Raw genomic sequence first — 13,147 nt, forward strand, 5'->3', positions numbered from 1 at the left:
CAAGAGTATTTATACTGTTTTATAGGAGGAAAGGAAAATTCTCGTCCTCCATGTGGTTGGAGGTGGGGAATGCTGCTGAAGGATTTGGCTCCTCCTCTCAGCGGTAACGGGCTCTAAGACCAACACCTGGTTTCTCCAGCCTCAATGGGAAAAGGCGGGGTGATTGCCCTTTTCGGCTTGCAGCCGACTACAGCTCCCAAAGTGCTTTGTCCCCGCCCATATCCTTTCCTCAGTTTGCTTCCCGCGGAGTCTGACGGGAATTGTAGTTCATGGGAGGTACCCACGCCGCCTCATCGGCCAATGAAAAAGAATATATTTCTGAATGATTTGGAGTTTGGGGCTGGGAAATAACCCCAGGGCTGACGTGAAGCCTTTTCGCCACCCTAATAGAAGAGCGAGAAGGGTTAGAAAAGCGAGTCGGGGAAGAGTATTTTCTCGCAACGTGGTAGGGGTTTTAGATTCCTGCTATCTGCATTCTATTACTTTCAGTTTGTCCCTTTGAAGTCATTTCCGCTTTGGGACGGACACAGGCCAAACCCGTGGCGGGAGTTGGAGATTCTGCAGCGGATACACCAGGTGTGGTCGTCCGGGAGTGGCGTGGCGGGGTAGTTGGTAGTTTCTTGCGTGAGTGATAGGAAGTTGAACAGAATTTAATTGCATTTTAAGAAAGAGTGGGTAAAATGGGATGGGGGTAGTTCCAAAGTCCAAGATGCGGTTCTCCAGCCTCCTTGTCAATCCCGGAGTCTCACTTGTCTTTTGACTTGCCAAGTATTAGATTGCACGCATAAATTTGGGGAGTGTGCCTCTAAAACCTTCACGTCTTCACTTTGACTAAAAGGAAGCGACTCAGAAGTTCTGAGCGAAGTCTTCCCATTTTTACAAACCAACTGAAGGCTGGTTCGAAGAAAAACTGCAGAAGGGCTCATGATTGATACTTGAGAATAAGCGCATTACTTTTTTTTTTTTTTTTTTTAGTAAAGCAGACATTAAACAAGGGTCGACAGGATGCCAACTATAGTACCCCGATGAATACAGATCATCAGAAAGGCGTTGGAGCCAAAAGCCTAAAAAGTTGAACACACTAGGCCCTGTTTGTGCCCCTGTCCGGGTGCTAAGTTGTGTGTGTGTGTTTACCGTTGAACGTTCCCTTTGAGGTTCCTTGGATAACTCATTGATCAAAGGAAATGCAGAAGGTGGTATAAGACAAGTTCTTCCCCCCAACCCCTCCAAAAACAGGACTCCCTCCCCAAGCCTGATGGCTTTCACCATCATTTTGACAGACTTTCTCCGATAAGTTCTTACTCAATTTTCTCTCTTCTTTCGCTGAGACTTTGTCTTAGAAGTTATATTGTAAATATTTATTGAGAATTTAATATTGTGTTAGGCACTATGCTGCCTTCCTGGTGGCGCAGACTGTAAAGAATCTGCCTGCAGTGCGGGAAACCTGGGTTTCATGCCTGGGCTGGGAAGATCTGCTGGAGAAGGAAGGGACAGGCTACCCACTCTTGTATTCTTGCCTGGAGAATCCAATGGACAGAGGAGCCTGGCGGGCTACAGTGCATGGGGTTGCAAAGAGTCTAGTTTAATTGCTAGACTGAGCAATTAAACCCAGGCCAACCAGGCACTATGCCAGATTTAGGAATAGCAGTGCCAAAAAGACAGGCTCCTTATGCAAAAGTAGTGAGGAAGACAGAAGCCAAACAAAATTAATGGTAGGGTTACTTGTTGTATCTCTAAGTCAGATCTTCATTAGTCATGTTTTGCTAGTTTTTTCATTCTACCTGTGGACTAAACTAAGCATATTTTCTCTGGGTTCTTTTTTTTTTTTTTTACTTGAAACACTGATAGGTTTGTTTCCTAGACTCATGAGTGGTGTTTATACATCAACTAGATGATAAATTTTATAGTGTAATACTGGTAGATACAGGAATGTCATCTCACTTTTCAGCCAAACAGTGTTCTGAGTCCTTCAGAGTGTTGCCTCTTTCTTTTTAATGCTAATTGGGGATTTCTTATAATTTAGCAGAAAGTTCTTCTATAGATGCTTAGATTTTTTTTTGTCATGAGTGCTTCCAGTATAAATCAAGTCAATAAATAATAATGATGGTTTTCATTTTATTGACTATTTCCTTTGAGCCAGGAATGGTGTTAAGTGCTTTCAAGAGTGTCTCCTTCAGCAATCTGCAAGGATTGTTCTGTGACATTTTATAGGTGAAGAAATTGGAGCTCAGTGAAGACTAAAAATTTTTTTTATTGGCGTATTAGTTGATTTCAAATGTTGCGTTAGTTTCTCCTGTACAGCAAGGTGAATCAGTTACGTATGTACATATATCCACTCGTAAATTTTTTCCCCTTTAGGTCATTACAGAGTATTGAGTAGAGTTCTCTGTGCTATACAGTAGGCCCTTATTAGTTACCTGTTTTATGTATAGTAATGTGTATATGTCAATGGGCTTCCCAGGTCACTCAGCTGGTAAAGAAGCCATCTGCAGTGCGGGAGACCTGGGTTCAATTCACGGGTTGGGAAGATCCCCTGGAAGAAGGCATGGCATCCCACTCCAGTATTCTTGCCTGGAAAATTCCATGGAGAGAGGAGCCTGGTGGGCTTACAGTGCATGGGGTTGCAAAGAGTCGGACATGACTGAGCGACTAAGCACAGCACAGCACAGCACAGCACATATGTTAACGCCAGTCTCCCACTTTATCTGTCCTCACCCTCAATAAGACTTTAAGGCCTTGGTCAGCAAACTTTGGAGCTGAGATTCACATCCAGCTCTGTCTCATTCCTGAATTCTTAACCACTGCTCACCCTGCCTCTTATTTATTAATTCCCCAATATGTGCCAGGCATATAGTGAGAAATGTGAAATTTCATCCTAGGATTCTAGAACCAATAGTGGCAGTCACTTCCTCTTTTGGTTTTCCTTTGGCATCACATAATACATACTCATTGTATTTAAAAACACAGGAAAATGTAAAAAAGGAAGTAAAGCTCATTAATATTCCTATTGCTCAAAGATACTTCTATTAAATTTTGATGAGTATCTTTTCAGATCTCTATCTTAATAGATACAGACGTGAATGAATAGTATGAGACTACTTTGCTCTTTTGTAAGCTTTCTTGACTCAAAAAGTAGTCTGTGACTATGACTGAAGATCAGTATTATCATTTTTGATGGCTATATAGAATTAGATTGTATATTTCTAACAACCATTTCCTAACTATTTTTAATTGTAAAAAATATATAAACTTTACAATTTTAACCACTTGTAAGTGTACAGTACAGTAGTGTTAAGTATATGCACCTTGTCATGCAACAGATCTGTGGAAAATTTTCATCTTACAAAACTGAAACTCTTTACTTACTGAACAACTTGACTCCTTTTCCTGCCTCTCACAGCCCTTGGCAACCACCATTCTACTTACTGTTTGCAAGAGTTTGACTTTATATGCCTCATATAAGTGAAATCATGAAGTATTTGTCCTTCTGTGATTGGCTTATTTCACTTAGCATCATGCTGTCGTGGTTCGTTCATGTCGTGGCATATGGCTGGATTTCCCTTTTTTTTTTTAAGGCTGAATTAATATTTCATTGCTTGTATAATCAGTATTTTATTTATCCATTCATCTGCCGGTGAACATTTATGTTGCTTCCACTTATTGGCTGTTGTGAATAATGCTTCAGTAAATGTTAATGTCTCTTCAAGATCCTCTGTTTAGTTCTTTTGGACATATGTGTTCTTTTAGATATATGTATATACATATGTATACTTCTGGGTATATAGCTACACCCAGAAGTGGGATCAACTATTAATTTTTAAAAGCAGTGCTATCATGAGTATCATTTTTTTATGCTTTCCTGATTATCCCTTAAATCTAACTTTTTAGGAATAGTGTGATTTTGAATTATTTATTTACTAATACAAAACTGTAATTCCTAAATTGCTTTTCAGAGAGATTATGCCTGTTTTCTTTCCTATTAACAGTGTTTCAGAGCACCAGTTTCCCATCTTTTATTCTATTCAGTCTGATTGTAAAAAGTGATCCATCATTTACTTAATTCTATCTAGTTGAATTTGGTTGATGTTGAGCATCTTTTATGTGTACATTATCCATTGTTGTTTAATCTCTTTTGAGTAGACTGTTATCTTTCATAGACTCTTAGTGATTTTAAAGAAATTACTTCATAGGTTTTTAACTCATCATGTATTTTGCTTTTACTCTCATTTTGAATTTGATGTTTTTAACTTTTTAATTCTGTTCTTCTATGACATAGTATAAATTATTTTAGTGTTGAAATTTATGTCTTTTCCCTTATGGTTTCTAGATTATTTGTGATACTTAAAAAAGCTTTATGATGAATAGAAAGTAGATAATAAAACATAATATGTATATGCAATTTTTATTTGTTTTTACATTTGATTTTGAAACCATGTAACCAGATTGGGAGTTGAACCCATGGGTTGGGACTTGGACGTAGCCAAAACCCAGACTGGGACTTGAATCCACAGACTTTTAGCTGAGAGCACACATAATCTTAGGAATTAGTAAAGCTCATGTTCTTGATGTCTTATCACAGCAAGCATTGAATGAGAAAGAAACCCATAGGCAAGAAATGGATTTATTTTGAGAGAAACACAGTCCACAGGCAGTGTGGGCCATCCCAAAAGGTGACAGAGGCCGCAGTCTGTGGGGTTGACAGTTTTTATGTTGTTTAGTTGCTAAGTCATGGCTGACACTTCTGGATCCCACAAACTGCAGTACACCACGCTTCCCTGTCCTTCACTATTTTCCACAGTTTGCTCAGACTCATGTCCATTGAATCGGTGATGCCATCCAACAACCTCATCCTGTCACCCCTTCGCCTCCTGCCCTTAATCTTTGCCAGCATCAGGGTGTTTTCTAATGAGTCAGCTCTTTGCATCAGGTGGCCCAAGTATTGGGTCTTCAGCTTAAGCATCAATCATTCCAATGAACCTTCAGTATTGATTGCTTTGATCTCCTTGCTGCACAAGGGACTCAAGAGTCTGCTCCAACACCACAATTTGAAAACATCATTTCTTTGGCACTCAGCATTGTTTATGGTCCAACTCTCACATCCATTCATGACTACTGGAAACCATAGCTTGGAGTATATGGACCTTTGTCAGCAAAGTGATGTCTCTGCTTTTTAATACACTGTGTAGGTTTGTCATAGCTTTTCTTCCAGAGAATAAGTGTCTTTTAATTTTGTGACTGCAGTGATTTTGGAGCCCAAGAAAATAAAATCTGCCATTGTTTCCACTTTTCCTGCATCTGTTTGTCACAAAGTGATGGGACCGGATACCATAATCTTAGTTCTTTGAATGTTGAGTTTTAAGCCAGCTTTTTTACTCTCCTCTTTCATTTTCATCAACAGGCTCTTTAGTTCCTCTTCACTTTCTATATATGGTAACATCTGCATATCTGAGGTTGTTGATATTTCCCCAGGCAATCTTGATCCCAGCTTGTGCTTCATCTAGCCTTCCATTTCCCATGATGCACTCTGCATATAAATTAAATAAGTACAGTGACAGTATATAGCCTTGACATACTCCTTTTCTGATTTTGAACCAGTCTGTTTTTCCATGTCCATTTCTAACTGTTGCTTCTTGTCCTGCATACAGGTTTCCTAGGAGTCAGGTAAGGTGATCTGGTATTCCTATTTCTTTAAGAATGTTCCACAGTTTATTGTGACCCACTCAGTCAAAGACTTTAGTGTAGTAAATGAATCAGAAGTAGATGTTTTTCTGGAGTTCCCTTGCTTTTTCTGCGATCCAATGGATGCTGGCAATTTGATCTCTGATTCCTTTGCCTTTTCTAAATCCAGCTTGTACATCTGAAAGTTCTTGGTTCACATACTGCTGAAGCCTAGTTTAAAGGATTTTGAACATTACCTTGATAGCGTGTGAAATGAGTGCAGTTGTATGCATTTTTAACATTCTTCCACATTGCCCTTCTTTGGGATTGGAATGAAAACTGACTTTTTCCAGTCCTGTGGCCAGTGCTGAGTTTTCCAAATTTGCTGGCATATTGAGTGCAGTGCTTTCACAGCATCATCATTTAGGATTTGAAATAGCTCAGCTGATATTCCATTACTCCACTAGTTTTGTTGGTAGTAATGCTTCCTAAGGCCTACTTGACTTCACACTCCTGGATGTCTGGCTCTAGGTGAGTGACCGCACTGTCTGGTTATCTGAGTTGTTACCACCTTTTTTTTTGTATAGTTATTCTCTGTATTCTTGCCACCTCTTCTTAATCTCTTTTGCTTCTCTTAGATCCTTGCTGTTTCTGTCCTTTATTGTGCCCATCTTTGCATGAAGTATTCCCCTGTTATCTCTAACTTTCTTGAAGATATTTCCAGTCTTTCCCATTCTGTTGCTTTCCTCTCTTTCTTTGCATTGTTCACTTAAAAAGAAAGACTTTTCCTTATCTCTCCCTACTGTTCCTTGCAATTCTGCATTCAGTTCGGTATATCTTTCTCTTTCTCCTTTGCATTTTACTTCTCTTCTTTTCTCAGCTATTTGTAAGGCCTTCTTAGATAACCACTTTGACTTCTTGTATTTCTTTTTCTTTTGGATGGTTTTGGTTACCACGTCCTATACAGTGGTATAAATCTCCATCCTTAGTTCTTCAGTCACTGTCTACCAGATCTAATCCTTTGAGTCTATTTGTATTTATGTTTTGTTCAGTCACTCATTCGTCTCCAACTCTTTGCAACCCCATAAACTGCATGACACCAGGCTTCCCTGTCCTTCACCATCTCCCAAGCTTGCTCAAACTCATGTCCATTGAGTCAGTGATGCATCTCCTCCTCTCTTGTCCCCTTTCCCTGCCTTCAATGTTTCCCAGTATCAGGGTCTTTTCTTATGAGTCAGCTGTTCGCATCAGGTAGCCAAAGGATTGGAGATTCAGCTTTAGCATCAGTCCTTCCAATGAATATTCAGGGTTGATTTCCTTTAGGAATGACTGGTTTGATCTCCTTGCAGTCCAAGGGACTCTCAAGAGACTTCTCCAACACCACGGTTCAAAAGCATCAATTCTTCGACGTTCAGCCTTCTTTATAGTCCAACTCTCACATCCATACATAACTACTGGAAAAACCATAGCCTTGACTAGATGGACCCTTGTTGGCAAAGTAATGTCTCTGCTTTTTAATATGCTGTCTAGGCTGGTTATAGCTTTTCTTCCAAGGAACAAGCATCTTTTAATTTCATGGCTACAGTCACCATCTGCAGTGGTTTTGGAGTCCAAGAAAAAGTCTGTCACTGTTTCCATTGTTTCCCCATTTGCCATGAAGTGACGGGACCGGATGCTGTGATCTTTGTTTTTTGAATGTTGAAGTTTAAGCCAGCTGTTTTACTCTCCTCTTTCACTTTCATCAAGAGGCTCTTTAGTTCCTCTTCTCTTTCTGCCATAGGGTGCTGTCATCTGCATATCTGAGATTATTCATATTTTTCCCTGCAGTCTTGATTCCAGCTTGTACTTCATCCAGCCCTGCATTTCACATGATGTACTCAAATATAAGTTAAATAAGCTGGTGACAATATGCAGCCTGGATGTACTTCTTTCCCAATTTGGAACCAGTTCGTTGTTCCATATCCAGTTCTGTTACTTCTTGACCTGCATACAGGTTTCTCAGGAGGCAGCTAAGGTTGTCTGGTATTCCCATCTCTTGATAAGAATTTTACACAGTTTTTTGTAATCTACACAAAGGCTTTAGCATAGTCGTTGCTCAGTCGTGTTCAACTCTTTGTGACCCCATGGGTTATATAGCCTACGAGGCTCCTCCATCCATAAGATTCTCCAGGCAAGAATACGGGAGTGGGTTGCCATTTCCTTCTCCAGGGGATCTTACCCACCCAAGGATTGAACCCGGGTCTCCTGTATTGCAAGCAGACGCCTTTACCATCTGAGCCACCATGGATATTTTTCAATGAAGCAGAAGTAGATGTTTTTCTGGAATTGTCTTGCTTTGTCTATGAGCCAACCGATGTTAGCAATTTGATCTCTGGTCCCTCTTCCTTTTCTAAATCAGGTAATTTCATAGGCTAATGAGTGGGAAGAGTATTCCAAATATTTGGGGGGAGGAGTGGGGATTTCTAGGAATTGGGCCACTGCCCATTTTTTGGTCCTTTATGGTTAACCTTAGAACTGTCGTGGTGCCTGTGTATGTATCATTTAGCTTGTTGATATGTTACAGTGAATGTATACTGAGGCTCAAGGTCTAGTGGAAGTCAAATATGTGCTGTCTTGAACCTATTTGGTTCCAATAAGTTTATGTCATATCGTCAGACGATGTTCTTCTTTTAAAGGTTGTGCCCTGCCCTCCTCCCGCCTGTTTCAGTTTCACAATTTATATATACTTGGTTTTGTTTGGGTTCTCTTCTCTTTGATTGTTCTGTCTTTTCTTTGACTCGTACCACACCCATTTTCTTAATTTCTGTAACTTTATGTTTTTGTATCTGGTATGGTGTGCTTTCACTACTTTAGATATTTTCTTGCCGTTCTCACATTTTCTTGCTTTTTATTAGGTGGATTTTGGTGTCATTTTGTCAAGTTAAAAACAAATATCTGCACTTTTTATTTTTTGGCTCCACTGTGTAGCATGCAGGATCTTAGCTCCCAGTTTAGAACCGAACCCTTTCCCCCTGGAGATAAAGGGCAGAGTCTTAAACACTGGACTGCCAAGGAAGTCTCAATATCTGTACTTTTATATTTTAACAAAATACAAGTTTGACATTTTTACAGATGTAGAATACTACCTAAAGGCATATTTCATTTCATATTAACAATACAGAATTTTTCATTGTAGAGTCAAGGTTAATTGGGGCATTCTGTGCTTTGTTAAAATATGTTTTTATTAGAGTTAGATCTAAATGGTGATACTTTAAGAGCACATGTAATTTTTAAACTTATATACTTACTTTTTATACAGAGGCTAATATTTTGTAGGGGCTTTCTGTAGGATCTGATCACTTCTGAATGCTTTTATTTCTATTTGTAACTACTTATTCTACTGTGTCTTTTCAGAGTACCTCACATTCACCCTATCTCCTTAATGTGTTCATCTTCTTTTTTACTCTCTATATCAATTGTATATTTGGTCAAGAAATATTGAGCATCTCTTATGAAAGGTATTAGGTAATGGTCAAGAAGATGGGCTCCAGGCTGGGAAGGCTTGATTGTGAGATCTTCCTTGTACTCCTTCAGTGACCTTTGGCAGAATACTTAACTATCCAGTGCCATTGTTTTCGTATCTGTAAAACTGAGACAAAGGAAATTGCAGGCCATTGTTAACCTAAAATGATTTAATATATGTAAAACATTTAATATATGCCTGGAGTTTAGTGGGTGCTGGATTTTGTTAATATTATTTTTATTGACCTGGGCTAATACTAGAGAGATGCTTCCTAAGGCCCCCTTGACTTCACACTCCAGGATGTTGGACTGTAGGTGAGTGATCACATCATTAATTGTGGTTATCCGGGTCCTTAAGATTTTTTTTTGTACAGTTCTTCTGTGTGTTCTTGCCACCTCTTCTTAATATCTTCTGCTTCTGTTAGGTCTATACCATTTTTGTGCTTTATTCTGCCCATCTTGGCATGAAATAGTTCCTTAGTATCTCTAATTTTCTTGAAGCAACCTCTAGTCTTTCCCATTTGGTTGTTTTCCTTTATTTCTTTGTATTGTTTACTTCAGAAGGTTTTCTTGTCTCTCCTTGCTTTTCTTTGGAATTCTGCATTCAGATGGATATAGCTTTCCTTTTCGCCTTTGCCTTTCAGTTCAGTTCATTTCAGTTCAGTTGCTCAGTCATGTCCAACTTTGCATCCCCATGAAATGCAGCACGCCAGGCCTCCCTGTCCATCACCAACTCCCAGATTTCACTCAAACTCACATCCATCGAGTCAATGATGCCATCCAGCCATCTCATCCTCTGTCGTCCCCTTCTCCTCCTGCCCCCAATCCCTCCCAGCATCAAAGTCTTTTCCAGTGAGTCAACTCTTCGCATGAGGTGGCCAAAGTACCAGAATTTCAGCTTTAGCATCAGTCCTTCCAAAGAACACCCAGGACTGATCTCCTTTAGGATGGACTGGTTGGATCTCCTTGCAGTCCAAGGGACTCTCAAGAGTCTTCTCCAACACCACATTTCAAAAACATCAATTCTTCGGTGCTCAGCTTTCTTCACAGTCCAACTCTCACATCCATACATGCTGGAAAAACCATAGCCTTGACTAGATGGACCTTTGTTGGCAAAGTAATGTCTCTGCTTTGTAATATGCTATCTAGGTTGGTCATAACTTTCCTTCCAAGGAGTACGCGTCTTTTAATTTCATGGCTGCAGTCACCATCTGCAGTGATTTTGGAGCCCCCAAAAATAAAGTCTGACACTGTTTCCACTGTTTCCCCATCTATTTCCCATGAAGTGATGGGACCAAATGCCATGATCTTCGTTTTCTGAATGTTGAGCTTTAAGCCAACTTTTTCACTCTCCTCTTTCACTTTCATCAAGAAGCTTTTTAGTTCCTCTTCACTTTCTGCCATAAGGGTGGTGTCATCTGCATATCTGAGCTTATTGATATTTGTCCCTGCAATCTTGATTCCAGCTTGTGCTTCTTCCAGCCCAGCATTTCTTATGATGTACTCTGCATATAAGTTAGCTTCTCTTTTTTCTCAGCTCTTTGTAAGGCCTCCTCAGACAACCATTTTGCCTTTCTTTTTCTTGGAGATGGTTTTGATCACCACCTCCTGTACATTGTTAACAAACTTCCATCCATAGTTCTTCAGGCACTCTGTCTATCAGATCTGTTGCTTAGAATCTTAGATCTGTTGCTTAGTACTGTATAGATTCTAAGCAAGTACTGTATAATCTTAAGGGATTTGATTTAGGTCATACCTGAGTGGCCTAGTGATTTTCCCTACTTTTTTCAATTTAAGTCTGAATTTTGCAATAAGGAGTTCATGTTCTGAGCCACAGTCAACTCTGGTCTTGTTTTTGCCGACTGTATAGAGCTTCTCCACCTTTGGCTGCAAAAAATATAATCAATCTGGTTTTGTATTGGCCATTTGGTGATGTCCATGTGTAGAATCATCTCTTGTAGGAAGAGGGTGTTTGCTATGACCAAACAAGTTTGCCAAGTTTTGTTCTCTTAGCAAAACTCTGTTAGCCTTTGTCCTGCTTCATTTTGTACTCCAAGGCCAAACTTGTCTGTTACTCCAGGTATCTCTTGACTTCCTACTTTTGAATTCCCTTCCCCTTTGATGAAAAGGACATCTTTTTTGGTGTTAGTTACAGAAGAACACAATAAACTGTGGAAAATTCTGAAAAAGATGGGAATACCAGACCACCTGACCTGACTCTTGAGAAACCTATATGCAGGTCAGGAAGCAACAGTTAGAACTGGACATGGAACAACAGACTGGTTCCAAATAGGAAAAGGAGTATGTCAAGGCTGTATATTGTCACCCTGCTTATTTAACGTATATGCAGAGTACATCATGAGAAATGCTGGGCTAGAAGAAGCACAAGCTGGAATCAAGATTGCCGGGAGAAATATCAATAAGCTCAGATATACAGATGACACCTCCCTTATGGCAGAAAGTGAAGAGGAACTAAAAAGCCTCTTGATGAAAGTGAAAGAGGAGAGTGAAAAAGTTGGCTTAAAGCTCAACATTCAGAAAATGAAGATCATGGCATTTGGTCCCATCACTTCATGGGAAATAGATGGGGAAACAGTGGAAACAGTGTCAGACTTTAATTTTGGGGTTCCAAAATCACTGCAGATGGTGACTGCAGCCATGAAATTAAAAGATGTTTACTCCTTGGAAGGAAAGTTATGACCAACCTAGATAGAATATTAAAAACCAGAGATATTACTTTGCCAACAAAGGTCTGTCTAGTCAAGGCTATGGTTTTCCAGTGCTCATGTATGGATGTGAGAGTTGGACTGTGAAGAAAGCTGAGTCCCAAAGAATTGATGCTTTTGAAATGTGGTGGTGGAGAAGACTCTTGAGAGTCTCTTGCACTGCAAGGAGATTCTGCCAGTTCACCCTAAAGGTGGTCAGTCTTGGGTGTTCATTGGAAGGACTGATGCTGAAGCTGAAACTCCAATACTTTGGCCACCTCATGCAAAGAGTTGACTCCTTGGAAAAGACTTTGATGCTGGGAGGGATTGGGAGCAGGAGGAGAAGGGGACGATAGAGGATGAGATGGCTGGATGGCATCACCGACTCGATGGACATAAGTTTGAGTGAACTCCGGGAGTTAGTGATGGATAGGGAGGCCTGGCGTGCTGCAATTCATGGGATCGCAAAGAGTTGTACACAACTGAGCGACTGAACTGAACTGAACTGATAGAAGGTCTTGTTAGGTCTTCATAGAACCATTCAACTTCAGCTTTTTTGGCATTAGTGGTTGGGGCATAGACTTGGATCACTGTCATATTGTATGGTTTTCCTTGGAAACGAACAGAGATCATCCTGTCATTCTTGAAATTGCATCCAAGTACTGCTTTTTGGATTCTCTTGTTCAATATGAGGGCCTTGGAATCATCACTGTGAACAAAGCTAGTGGAGGTAATGGAATTCAGCTGAGCTATTTCAAATCCTAGAAGATGATGCTGTTAATGTGCTGCATTCAGTATGCCAGCAAATTTGGAAAACTCAGCCATGGCCACAGGATTGGGAAAGTTCAGTTTTCATTCCAATCCCAAAGAAGGGCAATGCCAAAGGATGCTCAAACTACCACACAATTGCTCTCATTTCATATGCTAGCAAAGTAATGCTGAAAATTCTCCAAGCTAGGCTCCAGCTTCAACGGTACATGAACCAAGAACTTCCAGATGTTCTAGCTGGATTTAGAAAAGGCAAAGGAACCAGAGATCAAATTGCCAACATCCATTGGATCATAGAACAAGCAAGACAATTCTAGAAAAGCATCTGCTTTACTGACTATGTTAAAGCCTTTGACTGTGTGGATCACAACAAACTGTAAAATGCGTAAAGAGATGGGAATACCAGACCACCTTAGCTGCCTCCTGAGAAACCTGTATGCAGGTGAAGAAGCAACAGGACCGGACATGGAACCAGACATGGAACAATGGACTGCTTCCAAATTGGGATAGGAGTT

General features: G+C 40.1%; 1 protein-coding gene across 3 annotated transcripts in view; it reads left to right on the plus strand.

The window, feature by feature from the left end:
- The first annotated feature begins 327 nt into the window (after positions 1 to 327).
- ZRANB3 (zinc finger RANBP2-type containing 3) overlaps positions 328 to 13,147 on the plus strand; it is a 305,162-nt gene continuing 292,342 nt past the window's right edge. The window contains exon 1 of one of the 3 annotated variants that reach the window (XM_070768553.1): positions 328 to 576. The gene's annotated coding sequence lies outside the window, so the exon portion shown is untranslated. The remainder of the gene's footprint in view (positions 577 to 13,147) is intronic. The other 2 variants (XM_070768566.1, XM_070768548.1) reach the window with 2 other exon arrangements.

Source organism: Bos indicus, chromosome 2, assembly GCF_029378745.1.
Source record: "Bos indicus isolate NIAB-ARS_2022 breed Sahiwal x Tharparkar chromosome 2, NIAB-ARS_B.indTharparkar_mat_pri_1.0, whole genome shotgun sequence".
NCBI classification, from domain to species: Eukaryota; Metazoa; Chordata; class Mammalia; order Artiodactyla; family Bovidae; genus Bos; species Bos indicus.